This window comes from Kogia breviceps, chromosome 10 (assembly GCF_026419965.1).
Source record: "Kogia breviceps isolate mKogBre1 chromosome 10, mKogBre1 haplotype 1, whole genome shotgun sequence".
In the NCBI taxonomy this organism is placed as follows: Eukaryota; Metazoa; Chordata; class Mammalia; order Artiodactyla; family Physeteridae; genus Kogia; species Kogia breviceps.
The window spans coordinates 102,680,342-102,702,940 of record NC_081319.1 but is presented as its reverse complement, the minus strand read 5'-3'; the positions used below and the strand labels follow the sequence as shown (position 1 = coordinate 102,702,940).

Genomic DNA, 22,599 nt, shown 5'->3' with positions numbered 1-22,599 from the left:
CTAGTAGGTGTCAAGCAGTGCAGCCCGACCCCAGAGCCTGGGCTGGTGGCCGCTTCTCAACTTCCTTTCACAATGACATGATGTAGTCACCAAATAAATATCCCCTGAAAACCTGCCGTGTGCAGAGCCCTCGCGGTGCACAGCAAGGGGAAAGACAGGGATACGCTTGCGACGGGGCCGCCGGCTTCTGGAAGTAGATTAAAACTTAACCCGTGAAACAGGTCCTTCTATCTGGTATTTGACAAAGCGAGTTAGACCGTCACTTCTGGGGAAGATGAGGCGGGAGGGGCGGTGCAGGTGGCTGACACATCAGCCAGCGGGAGTGGCTGCCCCAGAGCACCCGGGGGGCCCGGGAGACCCTGCAGAGAGTCGGGGGAGGCCCTGAACCTCCTGCTGGGGGACGGTTTTCCCTAAGTCCCCGTGAGAGGCTCCAGGGAGCGCAGAGGTTGGGCCGGCACTCGGGGCTTCTGCTCCTCTTGTGTGTGGTGGGTGGTGGGGCACACGCCTGCCCCTGAACGTCTTTCTTGCAGACACCCACTGTTAACCTCACTCAAAGCGCTTGAGCTCCGTTTCAAAGTAAGGATGGTGTGTTGGCCACTTCGGAAAAGCCAGGACGCTGTAAGCTGTGAGCATCTGGGGGTGAGGGTTGCCTTGGGCTTCTGGAGGGCCAGTGCCTCGAAAACAGGTCACTTGTTTGCTGTCATAATAAGCTATTATCATTTTATTTAATATATAAAATCAAGATTTTGCCTCGGAGTTACTACTGGGGCTCAGGATCAGCCATCTAAGAGGCCCAGTGGTCTGTGTTACCAGGGATGTAGGGGCAACAAGTGAATGGCTCTAATTACTAACCTAATGTTCGAATTTGTCCATATTCAGGGGAGATAGTCTCTAGGAGGTGTTTTGTTTGCTTGCTTTGCTTTTTAAGCAGTAGGAGCTACATGGGCTGGAGGACAGTGACGGAGGATGCTCTGTCTCCCGTGGGACGTTTCTGGGGTGAGGGTGTCCAGTTCTGCACTCTTCCTACCCTTTTGTGGGAGCCCCCGAGCAAGTTGTGGAACCAGCAGGTCCTGAATTGCGACGAGCGCCTGATGGTCTGTTTCCTGTTTCCGGTGGGTCTGTGGAGGAGGATTGTTTTGAAATTTAGTTGCAAATAGAAAATTTCAGCCTTGTGTGCTACCAGCTCCTACCACCGTTATTAGTACCGTTGTTATTTTGCTTGTGGCAGTTTGATGGGTCCAGCAGAAGAGTAGTGAAAGAAGTCTGGGTTGGAGACCAGCATCCCGGGCGTTTTCTTTCTGGTGGCTGGAATCCCATCAGCTTTCCTGCATTGGAATGCTTCTCGATACCTCCCCCAGGCACTAGGCTCCAGGGAGGCAAGGATGCGTAAGACGTGGTCCAGCCCTGAAAGTCACCAGTGTGTCACAACCGGCAGAGACACCAGGACACACTGAGGACCTGGCAGTGGGAAGCCGTCGGGAAGAGAGGTAGTGATGATGTTCTCAGGTGTGAAGGGCTGGCCACGTGGAGAAGCGTGTAGGAAAGGGAAAATGAACTTCTAGGTGAAGAGCAGTGTATAAGTACAGACGCTGGCGGATGATAACACGAGGGTTCTTTGGGGGACAGGATGGGTAAGCAATGGCGTGAGACCAGAGAGTACGGCTGGGGTGCTGTGCAGAGTTAGGGTGGAAGGGGTGTTGACATGTGTCTCTGGCAGTGTAGGTGGCCAGTTGTGGAGGCAGTTGTGAGCCAGGAAGTGCTCTGAAGCCGGGCCGTGATGTGAGCAGCTCTGGCCCGGAGAGAACGCTGCTGAACCTTTAGAAAAATCAGGCCATAGAGGAGACGTGTCCAGCAGAATGAACTTGGGACGTTGATGCCATATGGAACCGAATATTTCTTCCCAGAGATTTTTTCAGCCCAGGACATGTGGGCTGCCGTCTGAAGTGGTGTTCAATGATCATGCAGACGTGGGACCTTTATTTCCAGCAGATAGAATTCAGTTCAACAGTGTTTAAACTCCCTTGGTTGTGTTTCGCTCCTTGGTACTTACTTAAGCTCATCAGCTAGGGAATTAGAGACAGACCCATTTCTGTACCCTTGAAAATATTGAGGATGGATGCTGGGTGCGGGGGGAGCTACTTATTCAGTTTGTCAGCTGGGAGCGAATGCGAGCTGGGAGGGGGAGCTAGTGTGCAGCCTTTTTTTTGTTGTTGTTGTTGTTTTTTCGGTACGCAGGCCTCTCACTGCTGTGGCCTCTCCCGTTGCGGAGCGCAGGCTCCAGACGTGCAGGCTCAGCGGCCACGGCTCACGGGCCCAGCCGCTCCGCGGCACGTGGGATCCTCCCGGACCGGGGCACGAACCCGCGCCCCCTGCATCGGCAGGCAGGCTCTCAACCGCTGCGCCACCAGGGAAGCCCCAGATCCATTTTTAATATGTGTGACTTCATACATTTCAAGGCCTGTACTCAGGGACCGAGGGACCTTGCTGAGAGGGCTGTGAAAAATGTGGAAAGGCCCCTGCAGCGTGGGCAGGTTGGACGGAACACATACCTTAAAGTTAATAATTTCATCACCTAAAACTGATGTTTATATGTTACGATTTTATGAACTGTTGGCAACCACTCGTTTCGTTTTGTTTCTTACCGAGTTCTCTCGCCGGAGCTGGAATCGTGTGGGAGGAGGTGGGATGCTATGAGCTGGGGTGGGGTTCTGAGGGGTCAGGCTGGGAGTCAGGGGGCAGGGGGGCGTGTCTCAGTGCTGCGTGGGTTCCTTCTGTCTGTGACCAGCCAGGGTAGACTCACTGGGGAAGGAAAGCCCCACTCGGGCCCAGGGCCTTGTGCAGAGTGCTTGCGTGTGTTACCCCATGGATGGGACGTAGGTATCATCCTCCTCTTTTTAAAGACAGGAGGCTGAGGCTTAGAGAAATTCACTGTTTCTGAGCTCACACAGCCAGTGTCAGACTACCAGGAAGCTTTAGGCCAGATCCACAGTCTGAAGGACGTTCTTTGGTTCCATGCGACCTCAGGACACCATGGTACCTGAAGAGTTCCCAGCCCAGCAGCTCTGAATCTTGATTTTCATTCATCTTGATTCTTTCATAGTTGGCGCGGATTTGAGCATAACACATTACTTGAGTGCCTCTACGTTTAGGATACTAGGTTCAGGCATGGGGGAGCATGGTGGTGCTTGCCTTTGGGCGTTTACGTCGTGAAAGGATGCAGTGCAGCGTGGCCCCCGAGCCGTGCGCCCATGGGAAGGCTGCGGTCCCAGCGGGAAGGGGCAGGCTGGGTTTGGAGGTGTAGTTTGGGGTTGAGAACTGCATACTGGAAGGTGCTGGCATTGCAGGGCTCCCTGGGGTGGGATGGGGGTGGGGCAGAATTGGAGCTGTCCTCTGTCCGTGAGAGGCAGTCCTAAGGTTTTTTGTTTGTTTGTTTGTTTGTTTGTTTTTGTGGTATGCGGGCCTCTCACTGTTGTGGCCTCTCCTGTTGCGGAGCACAGGCTCCGGACGCACAGGCTCAGCGGCCATGGCTCACGGGCCCAGCCGCTCCGTGGCATGTGGGATCTTCCCGGACTGGGGCACGAACCCGTGTCCCCTGCATCGGCAGGCGGATTCTCAACCACTGCGCCACCAGGGAAGCCCCAGTCCTAAGGTTTTGAGCAGAGAAGTGACAGGTGGCCTGATGAGGCTTTGGAAATGTCCTCGGGAGGGGCAGAGAGGCCACGCTTGTACCTTTGCGGGGCTGCTAGGGTTCCTTCACTGCTGATTTCTGGCCGAGGCAGAGGGCGCCTCTCCATCAGCTGGTATAGGGTGAACCAAGCAGCACTCAGATCGCTGAATTGCCCAGAGCCCACTGAGTGATGTACATGCACAGGAAGGGGACTTTCTTTCTTTACAGCCATAGACTTCTCTGGGTTCAGACCTCTATGTTCTTCCGGCTTATCTCTTTTGGGGACTTGTCCACTGGAATCTTGGATCACGTTTATAATGTCGGCATATTGGTTTATACGTTAACCCTGGCTTACTGAAACCGGGGTGGAAAGGCTTTCCTGGCGCGTGTGTGTCCTGAGATGTGAGTGAGTACGTGCCCTGGTCCAGGTGTTACAGCCGAGGGTGGGGCCTGAGCCCAAACTGCCGATGCTTCCCTCGCATCCAGTTTTCCAAGTCTTTGGCTTTCCGTTGCGGTAACTGCCGCAGCCCAAAAGGCGCCCTCGCCCGCCCTAATTTGGAGCAAGGGGAGGCCTGGGGGACATACTCAGCACCTGTGCTAGAAGCAAAACGCCGTTCTGAGGCTCCTAACCCCCCTCCCTCCCCACCCCCCGGTGTGCACACCCCCCCCCCCCAGCTCTTTCCTCTTGAGCTCTAGCCTGGCGATGCCATCGTGGCCACCTCCCCATTCACTGGCGTCACTGGCAGTTTAAAGAAGCGAATACGTACCATCGCGCGCGGTCTTTGTAAACGCTTTCCGTGCATTTTCAGAGTCCTCACAGCAAGCCCACCAAGCAGACAAGTGTCGTTGTGCACATTTTGCAGGTTTGGAAGGCGCTCCTAATCATACCTGGTACCCCTCAGGTACAGGAGGCACTGTGACCTCCACTTTTTGTACTTTGTCGCGTTTCACCTTTGCACCGACCGACCTTCCGAGGTCGTCGTTATCTCCATCTTACAGATGAGGAAGCTGAGGTTTAGGGAGTTTAAATAACTTGCCCGAGGCCCCTCCAGTGTAAGGACTTTGAGCCCAAGCTGGTGTATTTGTTGATGAAGTAAAACTTTTCTAGCTTGGGGCTGGCTTAGAGCTGATGGCTTCTGTTGGATTTGTTTTCTAATGCTTTTCCCATTTCCAAAGATGGGAGGGAGGAGCTAATGTTTATCAAGCACCCACTCTGATCTAGGCTTTATGATCTGTTCTCCTCCTACGGGAGTGTAAGCTCCATGAGGGCTTTTTGCTCCTTGCCCCCTCTGTTCACGCAGGATCCCAGGCCCCTAGCCCAGGGCCTGGCCCAGCCCGGGTGCTCAGTCAGTATTGAATAAAGGAATGACGCAGTGAGGGGGTCATTTTGCCCCCTCCTAGTGAAGGCAGCTCCGACAGAGCAGTTGGGTGACTTGGCACACAGGCACAAGTACCTCACGCCTCAGATCTCTTGTTTTTGCAGCAGACCTTTTTTTTAAAAATTTTATTAATTTTTATTTTATTTTATTTTTGGCTGCGTTGGGTCTCCGTTGCTGCGCGCGGGCTTTCTCTAGTTGCGGCGAGCGGGGGCTACTCTTCGTTGCGGTGCGCGGGCTTCTCACTGCGGTGGCTTCTCTTGTTGCAGAGCACAGGCTGTAGGGTGCGCGGGCTTCAGTAGTTGCGGCATGTGGGCCCAGTAGTTGTGGCTCGCAGGCTCTAGAGCTCAGGTTCAGTAGTTGTGGCGCACGGGCTTAGTTGCTCCGCGGCATGTGGGATCTTCCCAGACCGGGGCTCGAAGCCGCGTCCCCTGCATTGGCAGGCGGATTCTTATCCACTGCGCCGCCAGGGAAGCCCTCAGCAGACCTTTTTCACACACGTAAAATTTCAGGAGTAATCAGATCTATGTCATGGGATTGGAGGACATGATATAAAACACTATAAATACTTACCAGTGTCTGGCACCGTGCCAGCCTTCGATGAGTGGCATTGCCTTGGTGGTTTCAAGCTTCTTGTCTATATGTTTGCCTTCCTTTGGGGCAGGGTTGCCATACCAATTAGCCCCGCCGAAGATGTGCTGGCCACCGAAACTTTTTAAAAGTGGTTTTTTTTTTTTTTTTTTTTTTTGTGTGTGTGTGTGTGTGTGTGTGTGTGTGTGTGTGGTACAGAGGGCCTCTCCCGTTGCGGAGCACAGGCTCCGGACGCACAGGCTCAGCGGCCATGGCTCACGGGCCCAGCCGCTCCGCGGCACGTGGGATCCTCCCGGACCGGGGCACGAACCCGCATCCCCTGCATCGGCAGGCGGATTCTCAACCACTGCGCCACCAGGGAAGCCCTAAAAGTGGTTTTTTATTCATCCAACATTGCACTCTTGGCTGTGCTTTGAAGCGTTTGAAGTTGGGAATGTTGGTGAAATCAGTTTAAAGCTACCCTGGGCAAGTGGTGTCACGACTAGCGAGATTTTTTTTTTTTAATTTTTGGCTTTGCTGGGCCTTCGTGGCTGCGTGCAGGCTTTCTGTAGTCGTGGCGAGCAGGGGCTACTCTTCCCTGCGGCGCACAGGCTTCTCATTGCGGTGGCTTCTCTTGTTGCCGAGCACGGGTTCTAGGTGCACAGGCTTCAGTAGCTGTGGTGTGCGGGCTCTAGAGCACAGGCTCAGTAGTTGTGGCGCACGGGCTTAGTGGCTCCGCGGCATGTGGGATCTTCCCGGACCAGGGCTCGAACCCGCGTCCCCTGAATTGGCAGGGGGATTCTTAACCGCTGCGCCACCAGGGAAGCCCGACTGGCGAGATTTTTGATGAAGCTGTGTGTGCATCTTCTTGGTTTCCAGTGAGAACGTTGTACTGGAAGCCTTCGTTTACAGGTGAGGAACATGAGGCCTGGAGAGACGCAGGGGCAGGGCTGCGGGAACCTCCGTCTTACGTGGTCAGTTCTCTTCAGTGTCAGCAACCCTGCCAAGCCCAGATGCCTGGAGTTTTGTATTGGGTGGGATGGGGGGGTTTCTGAACGTTTGTATGGTGGAGCCACCACTATTCTTTTGCCAAGGACGTTAGTAAGCGGATTATGTCAACAACCCTGAGTGTTAAGAAAGGTTTTTCCCATTCGATTTTTTTTTTTTTTTTTTTGCACATTTAACTCATATTCACCGTAGAAAAATTCTAAAGGAAGAGAAAGCTAGTAAAGCACATAAGGAAGTAAAATTAGTTACTTTCATGAGTCATAAATCACCTTGTATATCTGCTTCCTCTGGATACATACGCTTATTATAAAAACTGAGATTTTTTTTTTACATTTGTAGACAATAAAAAGCCCATTTTTGTACATGCCTTTAAATTATACCATATCTATTAAAAATTTAATGGGATAAATATTTTCTGTTGTATTCAAATGTTCTTTGCCATGAAAATCACTTTAGTTTGATGTGGCATAATTTGAGGCGGGTGGGGGGGGCGTTCAGAGGTTAATGTTTTAATTATTTTGCGTTCCCTGGGCACTTACTGGTCCTATGTTAAATGAAGCCAATCTAAGGTTAAAATTTTTACTGTAAATTATGAATAGGTAATCGGAAATTGATTTATTCTAAAGAGGAAAATGCTGAACTGACAAAACGTATTTATTTTTTGATTAGCCTGTGATCTGCCATCCTATTGCTCCAAACAAACAAGAATCACCGGTGAAAAGCAAATGGAGCAGTTCAAAGAGTCCTTCTAAAAGGTCAAGTTCTCTTGAGAACGAGGTGTTTTCCATCTTGTATAGGACACCGGGGTGAATGTTAATGGCTGATGGGATATGTTACGTACCTGTAGTTTTATTTTTAATTGGATGTTTTGCTTCAATCAGTGTCATGTAATTTGGACATTTTAGTGCAGTTATTCCCGGTCTTTTCTAATATAAGGACCTCTTTTAATGTAAAAAAATGTTTCTGGGGCAAACATAATTTTAGGTGTATTTTTAGACTGTTGGGAAGCTCTAACAAAAAGTTCTTAAAAATAACATTTTTAGGGGAATTTTTCTATATTAATTACAACAGCATCTTCATACACTTGCCCAATAATAGTGCATATATGTGTATAATTTTACGAGACTTGTCAATGCTTGATGGACCTATGAATAGCGGAGCCTGTGAAATAGCCCCTAGGAGGCCCCCCGCCCTCAGGAAGATAGAGCCCGCCCGTGAATCACTACTCTAAGGTCTAATGTGAGGAAGACAACAGTCAGACCCTTCTGAAGGGCAGGTGGGGTTCTCTAACTCCAGGGACAGCTGTGTAGGTGGAGGATCCGAGGGCCATTAAATGACAAGTTAGGAAGGTGCAGTTTGTTCACAACTGCTCACTGCTGACGTTTCCGGAGGGGCCCACCCCACCTCACTTTCCTCATCATTTCAGGGGAAGGAATGTTGTTGGAGAAGTGAATTGAGTCAGGAACATTTCAACACACCTGATGAACTATCTCCCTTGGTCCTTTTCAAGAATTTCATACGATCTCCTACAGAGAGGGCTGGATTTGTCAGCTAGGAGACTAAGGTCCCAAACCCAAGCCCAACCCTGATTATGGTTAATAGAAAGAGGTTACACCTTGTGCCTCGGGTTTTTCCATCTGTGAAATGGGAAGTATCTCTTTTATCATATTCTTGGGAGGTGACATAATGATACCCCCAGGCTGCGTTTTCTTTCTTTTTAATCCGTGAAAGCAAACAGAAAAATCTTTGTGAGGCTAGAAGCCATTGTCTTTTTATATAAAGGGAAAGTACCATAAAACTAGAAAAATTCTAAGCATCCTAAAACTTCTTTATGGCAAGGCGGCAGCCAAAAGACCTGCCAGTGGAGTGTGACCTTACTCAAAAACCTTATCTTCATTCTCCTATAGTCCTGGTCTTTTCTCTTAGTAATTGTTATTCAACAGTGAGGCCTCATACAACACTAGTCTTGGGCTGTGAGAAAAAAGTTCTTGCACTGCTTAGTCCCCCAAGATACGGGTGGCAGAAGAAGCCGCCTCATTTCTGATGTCTCTGTATTATCTGATGAAAGACAGTCATCCCAATGTTCCCCTTTTTAAGGAGTCGTGGCTGGGAGCAGGTATTCTGCTGAAGTTTTATGTGGTGTCTGCGTATTTTCAAAAAATGCTGAATGTTACCTGTATGTCAAGCTTCTATAGCCTTTCCAAGTTGCTTTAGAAAATCTTCAACAGTTTCTTAGCCAAGCAGGGTGCACAGTCAGCCCATATCAGCTGGGCCTGATGTGGAAGAATTACTTCCATGAAGTGGACCTGGTGAGAGTGGGATTACAGTCAGCTGACCTCAGTTCCAGGGCTGTGGCCATCCATACAGTGGGACCAGCACTCAACCATAATGAGGCTCCCAAGTATCCACGGAGGGCGATGGTCACTTTTGATGGACGATGACCTCACAGAGGTTTCCAGGGGCAAAAACCCTCCAAACATCATTTCAGGAATTCCAAAGCAGTTTCACAACTCTGATTCTAAGAGAGGTTTGATTTGAAAGGGGAGTCTATCAGTGCCTTCTCTTGCCTTTGTTTTATGGAAGTTAGTAATTATCTGTCTGAAAAAAATAGAAGTGAGTTATACATTCTTCCTTAAGGATTTTTAGTTTCGTTTAATCTCAAAGAATTTTTTAATCAGCTGGGGTTGTCCCCCTTCAGTGGCTGGGCCCAGTGACTAGGCAACATGGAGATAATAGTAAATAACCAAGCTTTTTGTAAGAGATGTTATTTGAGGAGGGGGTTATGAGTACATGCTGAACTTGGGAACACGTAAGTAAAGTTTTCTCTGAACTTACCTTCCTTTTTGAACAGGAGAAAAGATGATTTTTAGACACAGTGGGGCACAAAGTAATTACTAACACTCTCTAAAGATATTTAAATCTATTAAAGCATAAATATCTTAGTTCAAAATGGATTGAGTTCTGCACCTTGAAGCTTTCAAGAGTGCTTTATTATCAGGTGGCTTGTAAAAGGCACATTGTTAATCAGATGTGTTGTGTTTCCCACAGAATTTCATTAAAAGGTGTTCATCACTTCCCATACTCCTTAGGAGAGGGGACAGTGAAACAGAAACTTAATAGAAATACCGAGGAGGGGAGAAGATAAAGCCACCCCGGCAGCTGGGCCTCCTTCTTTTTCTTCCTAACTCTGCCTCTCTGAGATGTTCTTTGAGAACGTGGAGGAAGCTGCGTGTGGCTGGGGTCATCGCCCTGGGTCTCCCTGCGCCTCTGGATCTGCGGACAGGAGTGGCTTGGCACGGAGAGTCCTCCCCCAAAGCTCAGTGCTGACTCTTCCTGTCCCTGGCTTTCCAGAGAAGGCCTGGGAGGCGGCCGGAACACGGGGGTGCTGAGAGACTGCCTCCCCTGTCCCCTGGGCCCCGGGGGAAGGAGCCGCCTTCTGGAATGGGGTGCGGGGAGGGGGAATCCAGAGCAGACGGTGGACAGGTGGACGGCAGTCACTGCCATTGTTTCGGTACAGACCAGGCTCTGGTTCGGAAGTTGTTGTCTGGCTGTTGGCTTTTCCTCTTCAGAGGCTGGCATTCATTGCGATACATTTATGGTTTGCTAACATGAGTATGACACGCATGCACATTTTTGGAGTATTGAATAGGCAGTAAAACAAAGGCAGCTAAAGCTAAGCAGCCAAATGCTCAGTTAGTTGTTTTCCTGATAAATTGAAACTAGCCTGAACTGGCCAAAGTGTAGGACTCGTGTACCCAAGCTACTCTAGGTAGTACTTTTTGTTTGGTCTACTAAAAAAAACAATGATTTGGAAAGGTGCAGTATCAGAGAAGGGAGTGCAAGGCTCCACTCCTGCTCTCTGTGGTCCTGGAAGGAAAGGATGGGAGAAGACTCCTCCTCTTCCTCTCCCTGCCCTGGAGCCGCAGCTCCAGTTTTCAGAGGATGGCCTGGTGCTACGCCCAGCGGTGGTATTTTAAAGTATTTCTCCGTCGTTTTTTTTAGGATTGTCCGTAGTTGCCTTGCGCTCGCAGGGTTCCTTTTCATTTTCAAGAGCATCCAGTCTGATCGTTCAGCTCCCTTTCAAAAGTCTCCCTCCCTCCCTCCCTCAGGCCCCGTCAGGAAGATTAATAATGTTAACTGATTTACTGTCGCTGCAAAAAAAGCATTATTAGTTAATTAGACTTTTACACCTCAGTCAGATAGCAGTGTGCACTTTAACTCAAGGATGTTAAAAACCTAAATCTGAGAAAAAAGAAAAGAAAGAAAAAGGACAGGCACTTTTCCAGTTTAAGCTGCATGTTGGTCCATGTTAATTAGGCATTTGTCCCTCAGTCTGGAGGTGACAGAAAATGCCAGTTACTGTGGTATTTAACTGACATAAAACTCCTGTCCAAATAATCCAGTTGGGCCCAGCCTTCTCTTTTAATTGCTGGGAAGGAAAACTTCGGCACACACCCAGAATAAGGAGGAAATTGTTAATTACATTTAACATTTAAACATTTCCTTCTGAAGGATTCTGAAGAACACTTGTGTGTGTTCTTTTAAATTAACTATCCAGTGGAGCTTTTTAAAAACGATAACAACAGAATCTCTTCTCACACTTGAGCTACCTCAAATGATTAGCCCTTGTAAGTCTTTAATAAATGACAGCTTAGTAATTGTTGTTATCCAAGGTCAAAAAGTGGTGTGTTATTATCTAGAGCCCTTATAGAGTCATGTATGTTTGGCGCTGTTTAAAAAATTGATCGTTAATTTTCTAGTTTAAAGTCAGATTTCTTTATCAGTACTAGAAATTCATGAGGGTTTAGGTGCTAAGCAATATACATGTTTTAGGAACCAACATTTAGTGGCACATTTTTAAACATGGCGTGATGGTTTTATAGGAGTAATTAGATAAAACATGCTTTTTTTTTTTTTTAAGATCTTAAGCAACTTCTTCCTAGTTGCCAGAGAAGTTAATTCTCAGTGACAAGAGTGTGATTTACCTTATTCATGAGGTATGTAAAAACAATTCCAGAAATAATGAAAAGATTTTCTTCTGACTGTGGGTAGCCTTATTGGACTTTTCAATCTCCCTGGCTTTGACTGTGGTTTCTAGCCAAAGGCTCACACGTTTGAGAGGTTCAAACGCTTCATTTTCAGTACTGAACTACTTTCTCGTGCATTGAACGAATGCAATATGTTAACACTCCTGTATGGCCCAGAATTGCTAGGCTGCCCCTTGGCCTGCCTGCCTGGTACTGGCTGAAAAGGTACCATTGTTTGTTCTGCAAACACTGGGTGATGTTTGTTTCCAAGGTGACTGGTTCTATTGCTGCCCTTTAAGCAAGGGGGGATGGGGAGAGAGAAAGTTGGCTTTAAACACCTGAGAGCATCCTGTTCAGGATACAGTCTGTGTGTGTGTATGTGTGTAAGTTGAAATATTATTTTAACTGAGGTAATGGGAGAAAAAGGGATAGTGTGGAAATGGGAGGAAAAGATAGATTATCAGTAAGTTTAAAATATCAGTAAGTTCCAACACACAACGATATACTTAGAGTGAGGCTAATGGTATAAGAAATGTTAGACTTAAAGATCTGATCAGACTGAAATTAACTGTTTTTACATTTGAAAAAGTAAAAAGTCAAGGGAAGAAAAAATATTTTAGATGATATCCATTGAAATGTTTATTTTTGCATGAACTACAGTTCTTTAGCTGTAACTTGTAAGCAGCTATTCAAATGAATAAAGTTTGAGTGTAGTATCATTAAAACTGGTTACTTATCAAGTACCTGGGCCTTCCAAAAAAAGTCAGAGAACAAGAGATATAAACAGATTGGTTTCAGTCTTAAGGTCTATAAAGAAAAATTAAGAAAAATCTTAAATGATTGAACTATATTTGTGTTGAAAATTTTCCAGAAAGATAACAACAAAGGTAAAAAGCCTCTTTGGGGGATGTATAATTGATGTATTCATCAGTGAGAGATTTTAAAATTCAAATTAGAAAGAAAAATATATATTCCTCTTTTCCTGGTCCTCCACCCCCTCTTTTTTAATTAAAAAAAAAAAATTTTTTTTTATTGTCCATGGATGCTGTTAACAGAACTTTGCCTTTTCACTCCTATCAGGTTTAGTACAGTTCATGCCCAGGTTTCAGTAAACATTAACTACTTTTATCAGGGCTTGCAGTGTGCTGAATGGCTAGCAAAGAGAGTGTACTGCAAGAGACAGATGAAAATGAGAGAGTCCAAGGTCACATGGATGTTGAATTTTTTTTTAATTATTGAGAATTTAGGGTCAAGTTTCACACTTTCAATATCCTCTCTTTGGTTTTGTGGGCCTAAGACAAGGCCACTTGGTCTGGCCTTTCTCTGTCCTGGGGTTAAAAGAGATTTCTTCAGATGCTCCCTCTGAATGGCAAGACAAATGATTTAAAAACACTATTTATTCTTTCCTTAAGAGAAATTTTTTTCAGGACTGCCTTCTAGGATGAAAGGTTCTCAAGGTCCCAGCAAAGAAGTACTATAACACATATCGTGATAATTCTGACGATCTGATATTACAGGGATTTCCTTTTTTTTCCTTTCTCAGAGATTGTTTGGGATTGCCCTCTGAGCACTAATTTCATTTCCGGACTTAGCACAGTGAAGTCTGCTAGATGAAATATCGCCAAATATAGAGTAAACGTGCTCGTCTCGGAAATCATGTCATATTCTAAAACTCGCCTGTGTCTTCTTTCCGAAAATAGGAATGTGACTTGTGCTTCTTTTCAGTGAAAAGGATCTGCACGTTTTAAAAACTACAGAGACAGTAAGAACTACCCTCTTCCTGCCCTTCAATGCAGGCTGCCCGCTAGGCATCCGTGGCCGACACGGAGGGTGGGGCTGTGGAGCGCGTCCGAGGGTCGTGCCTCCTTCCTGGAGGGAAGCACCGACCGAATCGAGGCTGTGTGGATGGATTTCGGTTCTGGGCTCCCGGCGGCCGGGCCGGGGAGGGGCCTGGGAGGACGCGGCGGAAGGCGGCCGGGCGGCCGGGCGGCCGGGCGGCCGGCCCTTCTCGGGCCGCGGAGCCTTCGTGCACTGGGACCGTCTAAGCTGAAGTGCGTTCGCACAGAGGAGCGCGCGGCGGCCCGGGACTCGTCCGTGCCCGTCCCGCCGCGGCGGCTACTGGGGAGCGGGCGGTCGACGGCCGGACGGCGGGGTCGCGGGGCGCTGGTCCAGCCCGGGCCTCCGCGCCGTCCGCCCACCTCGGCGCCCGCGCGGGGCCGCCCCGTGAGCGGGCGGCGGGGCCGTCAGTCAGGGCGGCGGGCGCCGATTGGCCGGAGGGGGCGGGACGGGGGCGGGGCTCGGCCGCCTTCCCGTGGGCCGCGCCGGCGTCGCTTCCACGAAGACCTTGACTCGCTCTCCTGAGGCCGGGGCGGCCGGGTGGCAACCTCGTGGGCGGCCGGAGGCCTTCGAAGAGCCCGTCTAGTAGTTGAGTTCGTTTTTTAGAAGTGGGTTCCTCTCAGGTAGAGATTTGAAGACGTGCGCCCCGAGTGAAGTGCTCCCTCCTTTTTTCCCCCCTGGTGTTCGCTTAAGGCCATTTAGCCTGTGACCACTTAAGTTTCCCGAAGTTTTGCGTGCCCACTCGCGTCTTGTAGTTGTTGCCCAGAAGGAGTCCACGTTACTTACCTGATGGCCGTTTTAATGAGAACAGCGTGTGGCTGAAAAAGTGTCCGCAGAGCCTTTTGGAGGAGGAGTCTGAGGAGGAGGAGGCGGCAGGGGATGAAGAGGAGGACGAGGAGGGGGTGCAGCCCGGCTGGGGGAAGGCGTGAGTGGAGGAGGAAGGACAGGGGCAGCTTCTGTGTGACGGGACGCCCGGGGCAGCGCGGCACCTGGTCCATTCTGTCCTCTTCCTGCAGTGTTGGGCGGCTGTTACCTCTTTCCCACGTGACCCGCGTTCTGCGGATGGAGGCCAAGGGGCACCACGGAACTAAACAAGCCACCGTGGCCTCAGGTTTTAAATCCGTCCCCCCTCCCAGCAGTGGCAGCGGCGGCAGACCGCGTGCCTCTGTCCCCGGGCCCCTCCGTGGTCCACGCGGTCGTAGCGCGGGCTTCAAGGTCTGCGCTTCAGGACCCCCCCGCCCCCGACCGGGGGACGGCAGGGCCTGTGGGAGCGGTGGGCCTTGCTCCTGGGGCCTGAAGGCCGCCTGCCACCAGGGCCCTGCCCCCAGTGTGCCCTGTGTCCCCGCAGTCCTGCCCGGAGCTGGCACCGGGGCGTGCGGGTGGTCCCTGCCTGCACCCCTGTGCCATCATGAGGCTGATTCACCCACCCGGGGCCCTCGTCCGTCGCCATGAGCAGCTCAGTACCTAGAGCACTTCCGGTGAGCCCTGCGCCCTGTGACTTGTCTCGTTTTTGGTGTGCCTTCTTGGGTGATCACTCTTCACTGGGCTGCAGCATCCAGTGATTCTTAAGACCAGGGGATTCAGGTTCAGTAGGTCTGTTGTGAGGCTGGGCCTTGTCCGTTTGAAAAAGCGTCCAGGGTGATTTTAATACCCCTAATAATCAACTTTCAAAATTGTATTTATGAACAGGTTACTTGTACATTTATGTCTGATGAGACAAATGAATACATTTGAGCCACTGGCTTTTTTTTTTTTTTTTTTTTTTTTTTTTAATAGAGTTAGGAAATGACACAAACCTTGAAATTCTCCTATCCGATGCTTATCTGTTGCAACCCTGAGTTTCCTGTTAAGCGAGATAGTGTGGTACCAGTGCTAGACCCCTGATAGGCCGTCTGCACTGGCAGGTGTAAATGCCACTAATTAATTTTTTAAGAAATTGGCGCTTTGACAGAATTATCAGGGATGCCGAATAACTGGGACCAGATGTTTCTTTTGTTAAGGCCGTGGAGAGGTAAGGTCACACACAGGTAATAAAGCTACTGACGTTTTAACCCCTTGGTCGGAGGCTGTGGATTTAGGGATGCTGAATAATTTCTTTAGAAAGGGCGGGAGAAGATGTCCGTTCCGTTCTGGTTTCTGCCGGGCCTCCGCCACCCCCCATCGCTCTTGCCGTGTTATCTTCTCTAGAGGTGTTTACTCAGTTATCATCGGGCCCAGCTCTTGTTAGAAGAGGGTAAATGCTTCTTGGGCCTCTTTATCTAGACCCTCTTGCTCACCATTTTGCCACAGCTGAAGGGACAGCCTGTGCCTCTAACTGAACCCGTCTTTTTTTGCACTCCTTGACTGTGAAACAACAGCGAGTCAGCCGCTCATCATTTCGAGTGCAGAGTTTACAGGCTCGGAACAGCCTCTGCTCTCGCGGCTTATGAATGCGCCATGTGTCGTCCCGTGCACAACTGTTAGATACAGCTGGCCTTGCAGCCCACTCTGCCTGTGACCAGAGTGCATCACTGCGGCCTTTTTTTCCCTTTTCCTTTTTTTTTTTTTTCTTCTTCTCTGCTTCTGCATAGGCCACATTTTTGCTTTAAATACTACCATTTTGTCCACACTAGTTTCTTTGACCCAGCTTACATTTTTCAAATATAAGTTTCAGAAATAAGGCTTAATTTGCTCCAACTGTTAGTATAGAGGTTCTGAATAAGTGCAAGTATTTTCCTTTATTAAAGGAGGAGATTAGTTTTGTGGCTTGGTTTTTGCATATGTGCTTTCTCTCTCTCTCTCTCTCTCTTTTTTTTTACAATATTGTAGAACTATGTGCCTTTGAAATTTTATTTTAAACTGGGTCGAAGTTAGAAAGTTGGGTTTTTTCCTAGATCATTACATCTCCTAAGCTTTACACAAAATCTCTTTGTCATCCAGTATCTTCTTCAGTTTAGATTTTAAGGGAAGCCGTTAAAAGTACAATGTGGTTTTCTAGAATATTTGAATGTTATCATTAGAAATGACTGTTTATCATTGTTTCTTGAAACGGGGCTCCATCCCCAAGTGATACCAGTAGTGTTCAGAATTTCACTTCTGTTTTATTTCTCTCATTCTTTGGCCTTGTAATTATTTATGTGTTATATATGCATGCATTGGCATTATTCCTCCTTTACGTTTTATTTAATTGCATTTTAGGTGAAAGAATGTGTTAACCTATTTTTCTACTGTGCTTTACATATTCAACAACTGGACCAAATTGTTAGTCCTAATTGCTTGTAGACCTTGCTCTGGCTAAGGAGACACATCTCTGTTAAAACAGCAGTAATCATCCTACAGCAACCGACTCTACAAACCCTGGCATCCTGGAACTTCCAAAAATGAGACAGCCATTTGCTGAAAATGAAGAAGCTCTCTGTAGTTGAATTTTAAAGTAGATATTTAGGTTTCAAGGATTGTATTCACTCATCTTTCAAAGGAAGGTATGGAGGCCCCGGGTTGCACTTGCAGTTTGAGACATTCAGGTATGCTTAAGGAAGAAAGTGTAATCGTTTGTGAGAGTCATGCTTTCCTTTTCATCTCACCATTCAGAGGGGGTAAATCTGTCTTTTCGTGAGGATTGTCTCCCACTACCTGAAGAGTCCTTAAGGTCGACGTAAAGACTAAGCAGCTGCATACAAGTTAGGGGGCAAGGGAGCCCCGGTTTCAAGGTTTTCAAGAGCAGTTTTCAACCTTGGAGTCTGCTGTTAACTTGTAGAACATGTTTTCCTTACTCGGTCCAGCATTTTCATGCTTGGTTTTGATCTCCCCCTTTAAGCTGGGTAAACTCTCTTTGGACTTTTTCTCCTTTTAACTGTGGTTTCTTGACTGCCCTTCTCATGTGATTAATATGTGTGTTGCTTAAAATGGCAACTGAAACATCACCAGGTATTTTCGCCAGGTAGAAACTGCTTTTCCTGTGTCAAAACAACCAGTGTGGCTTAGTTGATGCTTCTGTTGCTAAGCAGGTAAATTTCTGGTCTGCAGGCTGTCTGTTAACCCCGTAAATGCCTAATATCAAGCAAAAAACAGCAAGAAGAAAAACCACCTTTTGCTTCCTTCTCCCGTAGTGCTTTGTTCCGGAGGGTAAAAACTGGGCCTCCCTCACCCTCACCTCCACTTAGCTGTGTTCGGGGACCCAACCTCGATTTCCATATTTCCGAGGGGAGGAGGAGAGTTAGGAGATGGAGAGGGCTGGGAAGTTGGTGGAGAAGACGCCCTGGGAGCTGGCAGTGAAGGTCTCCTGCTGCAGGATACAAATTATGGGTTTAAGTCCAGTCAGGAATGGGTTTAGCCTTTTTCTTTGGGACTTTTCTCTGCAAGTCTGCCTTCAGTTGCAGCCTGGCTGTGGGGGAAAGAAGAAGAAAGAAAGGGCTGCTGTGCGCATCCATTTGCCAGAAAGGAGTTAACAGCGCGCACCGCAGAACAGGTTGGGCAGGACTGTTAAAGCAGTGATGAAGCCTCCCCCCCTCCTCCTCTCCCCCTCTCCTCCTCTCCTCCTCTCCTCCTCTCCTCCTCTCCCTCTCTCTCTCTCCGGCCTTCTCCTCTGGCCCTTTCCTCTGGCCCTCTCCCTGTCTCTCTGTCCCTCTCTTTTGTCTCTGGCCCTCTCCTCTGTCTCTGGCCCTCTCCCTGTCTCTCTGGTCCTCTCCCTGTCTCTCTGGTCCTCTCCTCTGTCTCTGGCCCTCTCCTCTGTCTCTGGCCCTCTCCTCTGTCTCTGGCCCTCTCCCTGTCTCTCTGGCCCTCTCCTCTGGCCCTCCCGCTCTCTCCCTCTGACCTCCTCTATTCCCCTGCTCCTCTCCCAGGACTTTCAAACATCTTCACATTATCCCCTGCTCCCCCGCCCCCTCCCCACTTCAGTGTCTGGTTCTCCCTCTCTCTGGCAGGACATTTGATGTGATGAAAATACTTTGTGGCAATGAGGAGCCTGTGCAAGAGGCCTCAGCCTTGCCAGCTGTTTCTGGAGAAATCCATGTCTGTGCCCTTAGTCATGTAACATAGGCCCCATTCAACAGAGACATTCTTGAGTGTGCATTTATGCCTCTGCGGGACTGCAGGGTGGATGGCCTGCATGGGGGGGGGCTGGGGGAGGTGGGGGGGAGGAGGAGGCGAGGTCGGGATGGGGATGTGGAGGGCAGCAAGGGGGGGTCCCTGCGCTCCGAGTGCCCCTAAGTCAGGAGACGTTGCTTTGTAAAGCATCTGCAGTTTGCTCCAACTTAGGGATGTCTTGTGGCCGTCAACTCGGAGAAACTGAGCTCTTTAAAAGCCAGCTCTGGTCTGACGTAAGTTCTGCGTGGTGTTTGTGTCTACTCCCTCCGTAAACATACCATATATAGTCATGCTGGAGCTCACTATAACACACTGCAGGGGAGCCTCTCCTGATGCACACAGCCCCGTGCTTAGAAGCAGGCTCAGGCTATTTCTGGTGTGTCGCTGCTTGCTTTTTTCTTTTTTGGAGGGAGGAGGCAGGAGGCTTTTTTTCTTTCCATCTTTACACTGTTTGAAGCATGTTTCTGATCCTAGTGTGTCTGGCACTGTGAAAACTCAAGAAACTGTATCCTCACGTGAGGAGAGACTGAATTCTCTTTGTACATCTGTTTTAGAATAGAACCCTTGTTTTTCTTAGTATCTCTCACACCACACGCGTTTCGCATTTTATGGTCCCCGGGGTTCTCAACTGCTTGTTTTGGAGCATCTTTTAACCCTGTGAGGGTGAGCTCTCCCCTGTAGTCTGTATTGTCCGTGGCCAGTGGAGAAGTTGCTTTCGCATTTCCTCCGCCGCATCCTCCCCGAGCTGTCCTCATGCGTTTACAACACTTCACCTTCGCCTTTGCCAGGGCAGAGCATCAGCTCCGAGTCCGCAGAGCTGAGCGCAGCCTTTTTCCCCTTGGCAGGGCTGGGTCTGTGGAGCGGAGAGGAGACTGTACTGAGAAAGAAATGCAGTTGTTTTTTGTCTTTTTTTTCTTTTTCCCCTGGAATACCTAGGATACAGCACCTCAGCTTGGAGTGCGTGAGCTGCGGGAGGCATTTGTGGTTCAGATAAGAGACTTCTTCCTTTTCCTGCTCTTCTTTTCTTTTCCTTCCTTCCCCCCTCCCTCCAAAGGCTATTGCTTTTCTTCTCAGGCCACATGTATTGATAACCCTTAAAGAAAAGGTGGTTTGCCACTCTGGGGTGTTTGGGTATTATGTAAAGAGACAAGATGGGGACCTTCACTGTCTTGTTGTCTTTCATTGGCCCCGTCAGAGTGAATTATATCTGACCGTGTGACAGTTAATTGTACCATCCTTCCAGTTTCTTAAGCTGATAAGCCCCTTTCTGTCTGCCTCCATCAAGCCTCTTTGTTTGAGAAGTTCCTAATGCAGTAGAAGAACAAAGTGACAGTTTTCGTATTTACTGAAGTCTCTGAAACACATTGATTATGCTCTTTATCATATCTTTTTTAGAACTTTACTCCTTTAACTTATATAATTGAATTGTTCCAAGTAGTACAAAGTTAAAACTTCCTTAAAAATACCAGTGAGTCCAGGAAAAAAAAATTGAAATATTTTTTTTAGGCTCTGTGTTTTCATTTCAGGCTATTAACAGTGCTTGGTAGATAATGTTCAGGGTGAGACACCGGGTACTGCCAGAGTACCAATTACCAGTTATGGAAACAGCAGTTGCTTAGCTAGTATTCAGTTGACTCAAAAGTAATATATCACTTCTGTGGAGGTCACTTATTTGGCATTCTGAGGTCCAGAATCTTTAGCCTGGGAGTGAGGGAGAACCAGCGGGGTGGCGGAGGGGGAATGCAAAATAAAGCTTTCGGAAGCCAGGCAGCTGGAGGAAGTCCCGGTGCTGTGACACTCTTACCCTTGATTCATGATGGTCCTTGGGCCCCCACTTTAGCACTGTTTATTCTCACTGTAGCTATGGCCCTGACCACCTCGTCTCCCATTTTCCAGTCCACAAGAAATTAGAGGCCAAAGTTGCTGGTTGAGGGTGGAGAAGAGCCACCAGAAGGAGATGCACTGAGAGCAGCAAGAAGGGATGTCCGGGGATGAGACAGGAGAGCGCAAATAGCATGAACAGAGGGGCCTTCTGTGTTGTTTCTTAGGACTGCATGTATATCCACATGATCTCAGTGCGTCTCTGGAATAAAAATTTCAGTTAAAGAAAAAAGGCATGGCTGACTGAGGCCCCTGTGGCATAGGAGCAAAACTGAAGGGGGAGGGTTATGACACTAGTTTCCGAAGGCACCTTGTGTAATAGTTGTTCATTGTAGTGATCCTGAGTCATCGCCCAGAAAGGTTAGATTAATCATATGTTGATTCACCATGCTCTGCTTAAGGAGTTGAGATGGGCAAGTTCGAAAGATACTTTATAGTGATTTACACCCAGGAGTTTTATAACTTCTCGATACTTCCCCCCACAGCTCTCCTCAGTGATGTGCAGCTGCTTTATGAGCTAACGTGAAGCATTAGAATCAGTGGGTCCAGATACATATCAAAGTATTATTTATTTTGACCAGATTTGCAGGAAAAAAAAGTGATGCATTAACAGGTTCAAATGGTGTCCAAATACCATCATGAGGGTACGAGGGTCTTTTTTCTGTATTCCTAATGTGAATTGTTCTTTCATATATATATATATATTTTTTTTTTTTCTTTTTTTTTTTGCGGTACGCTGGCCTCTCACTGTTGTGGCCTCTCCCGTTGTGGAGCACAGGCTCCGGACGCACAGGCTCAGCGGCCATTGCTCACGGGCCCAGCTGCTCCGCGGCATGTGGGATCTTCCCGGACCGGGGCACGAACCCGCATCCCCTGCATCGGCAGGCGGACTCTCAACCACTGCGCCACCAGGGAAGCCCATGTTCTTTCATATTTTTCATTGAAATTATACACAGAATGTCATGGAGGTGGTTTGTTTTTGGTGTTTTTTTTTTTTTTTTTGGCTGCGTTGGGTCTTCGTTGCTGTGTGCGGGCTTTCTCTAGTTGCGGCGAGTGGGGGCTACTCTTTGCTGCTGTGCGCAGGCTTCTCATTGCGGTGGCTTCCCTTGTTGCAGAGCATGGGCTCTAGGCGCGTGGGCTTCAGTAGTTGTGGCTCGCAGGCTCAATAGTTGCTGCACACAGGCTCTAGAGCTCAGGCTCAGTAGTTGTGGTGCATAGGCTCAGTTGCTCCGCGGCATGTGGGACCTTCCCGGACCAGGGAATCGAACCCTGCATTGGCAGGCGGATTCTTAACCACGGTGCCACCAGGGAAGTCCTGTCGTGGAGTTTTTAAAGCAGGGACTAGAGAAGACCCTCTATCTGGTGAGTACCATAGAAGTAATAGATACCCTGGGAGATGGAGTCTCTGTAGAAAAGGAGTTCTGAGTGTAAGGGAGGCCTCAGAAAACTTAAATATTAAAAAAATTTAATCGTAAGCCATCAAATGACAAATGGAAGGAAGGAGTGTTTTTTTCCCCCCTCACCCCAACTATAGGCTCATTCTAAGAACCATAGGATTTAAAGCTGGAAGGGACTTCAGAGATCACTTGACCTGTTTTTATGAGTTTGCCTTTGTTTTAGTCTGTTTTCTTCCTCAATTCATGTCTGTGCCCAGAATTGAACATGTCACCTGGAGGAGTGTCCGTGTTCTTTGGCAGGAGGGCTCATCCTAACTTGAAAAATTAAATGTGCTCACTTGGCAGAGGTGATTATATATTTCTGGTTTCTTGTTAATTGTATTCTCAGTAGCTCCATTTTACAGATGGAGACCCCTGCGGCACTCTGTGGTGGTACACCAAAAATCTCCCTTGGCATCATTCAGTATTTTCAGACATTTTCATGGAAATCCCAGAGTTGAAAAGTTCCCAGGGTAGCTAATACATACTAGTAGTTCTCGAGCTACCAAAATTCGCAAGCTGTAAAATTTTAATTTTATCTGCTTAAGCATAGAGCATTGCTAGGCCTAAGTTTTAATAATCATACTCGTACACGTATTTTAAATACATACTAGCTTCTAATAGTATTAAGTTTAAGTTTTTTGTGTACTTAGATTTGCTGTAATGCATAGTTAACAAATAAAATGGTTGGTATAGACTTTCCTGCTCCTGAATCAAATAGGTTTTGTGTTTTG

At 48.2% G+C, this 22,599-nt stretch overlaps 1 protein-coding gene across 10 annotated transcripts in view; it reads left to right on the top strand.

Annotated features, from left to right (window-relative positions):
- Positions 1–22,599, top strand: part of RREB1 (ras responsive element binding protein 1) — a 187,807-nt gene that overhangs the window by 61,532 nt on the left and 103,676 nt on the right. Inside the window, exon 1 of one of the 10 annotated variants that reach the window (XM_067006797.1) lies at positions 14,016–14,072. The exons of 5 other annotated variants lie outside the window; for them this stretch is intronic. The gene's annotated coding sequence lies outside the window, so the exon portion shown is untranslated. Of the gene's footprint in view, positions 1–14,015; positions 14,108–14,389; positions 14,410–14,432; positions 14,596–17,651; positions 19,506–22,599 lie in introns of those variants that run through there. 4 more of the 10 variants (XM_059076743.2, XM_067006798.1, XM_067006795.1 and 1 more) reach the window with 4 other exon arrangements.